Here is a 1,914-nt window from a genome sequence, read left to right as displayed (position 1 = left end):
CCTGTTACACTAGGATTGGGTGTTATACCCCTGCATGTTATTTCTGTGGAACCATATTGCACTAACCATGTTGTAGGAGGTACATATGAATTTTACCAACACACACCCATGGTGGAAGACAAAGGTGCCGTTAGTTTGAAGATTATTAGGCACCAGCTAAACACGCTCATCAACAATCACTTCTTCTTAGATCTAGTTGTGGAGGACATCTCCCTGCTTGATCAAATCTGGAGACTGAAGCAGTTCTTCCTAAGAACCTCCTTGCTGAATCCGGTGGTGGAAGAGATCTCCCTGAAAGTCCAAAATTGGCAACTGCCACCATGATCAGGGGGGTTTTCTTCTTTCCCTTCTTCCCCTTTTCCCGCTTTTGTTGCCCTTGTCCTTGATTTGTTGACTATTATGATTGTGATCTTATGCTTGTGACTCATTGAGGACACTGTGTAGTTTAAGTGTGGTCTATTGGGGGAGAGTCTGATTTTTCTTTGATTAGTTTATGTTTTCTACGTTAAATTTTTTGATTTCTAGGTAGTTTTTGTTGTGTCTTGTGTACAGTTTTGCATGTTTCTCTTGATTTCTGGACTTTGTTTAGGTTGTAAACTAGTTTTTCACTTCACTTGATTGATACTTATGATTTGAAATCCATGCTTTTCTTTGATTGGAAGATGATTATGATGTTTGAGAAGTTGATTTGATTGTGACAGAAATTACCCTGTCTGAGATTTGAGCCACTTAATATTCTTTCTTGTGTGTGATATGTCTCTTGATTGTTTGCACATATGTCTTGGCTTGACTCTTGTTGATTATTCTTGATTGATATGCATGTTTGGAAGCGATAAAGACAGTTTTGTTGTTGAGCCTCTCTAGCCAGATGAGCCTACCTTGTTGTGATCCTTTGATAGCCCCTTTGAGCCTTTACTTTCCCCATTTCTTTGTTTTGAAGCTTATACACTAGCCCTAAGTGAAAAACCATGATTACTTGAACCTTAGGAAATTTTGGAGCTTTGGAAATGTTTTGGGAATAAGTGTGGTCTTCCAGGGGATTCAGATGAATTGGCTAGTTGGTTCCTCTTCTTTCTTTTGTTTTTGTAAATATGTTGTGTATCTTGTCTCTTAGAGTTGTGTCCTAGATAGAGAGAAAAAGAAAAGAGACAAGATGAAAAAAAACAAGAAAAAAAAATATACAGAAAAATGAGAAAAATTAAAAAAAAATGTGAATAATGAAGTCAAGAAGAGGATTGAATTAGAGGGTTTTGGGTGTGATTTGACTGTGTTTTCACTTATTCCCCATTGCTCTTCTATTTCTTTTGGTTTTTACCTTCTCATCCATATTTTATCCTCCCTTGTCCTTGGCCCCATTTCACCAATAAAGACCTTTTGATTTGAACATGCATATATGTTTAAGTGTTGACATTAGAGGCTTGCCAACTCTGTTTGTGTTTGCTTTCTTGAGTGCATTGAGTTAACAATGTTTACCTTAGACACTTGAGAGAAACACTGATAGTGTGCATCTGTGAGGTTCTGTTGCTTTCGATTCACCTCTTGAGCTGACTGGTCATTTTGCCATGTCTAGAATTGCTTGGATGACTTCACAAGTATCTGCTTTCTTTGATTCAGTGTTGGATACTGTCTACTTCTTTTCTTTGTCCAGATTTCTTGAGAACTGTGTAATTTTGTTTGTTTCCTTGTGAGTCTCTATTTTCTTTGTGCTGAGTTGCGTCAAATCCCTGATGTCCTCTGAACTATCCCTTGATCAGCGTCTTGATTTTGCCCAGGAGTGCAAAAGACTAAGTGTGGTCTATTTTGACGAGTCGATATTTTTTTGACTGCATTTAGTTTATTGTGCTAGAATTAATCAGGGAATTGTGCTTAAATGTCCGGTATTTTCCCGTTTTTCCTAATTGTGCTTAATTTGAT

This window comes from Vigna radiata, chromosome 8 (genome assembly GCF_000741045.1).
Source record: "Vigna radiata var. radiata cultivar VC1973A chromosome 8, Vradiata_ver6, whole genome shotgun sequence".
NCBI lineage: Eukaryota > Viridiplantae > Streptophyta > Magnoliopsida > Fabales > Fabaceae > Vigna > Vigna radiata.
This window is presented reverse-complemented; position numbering follows the sequence as displayed.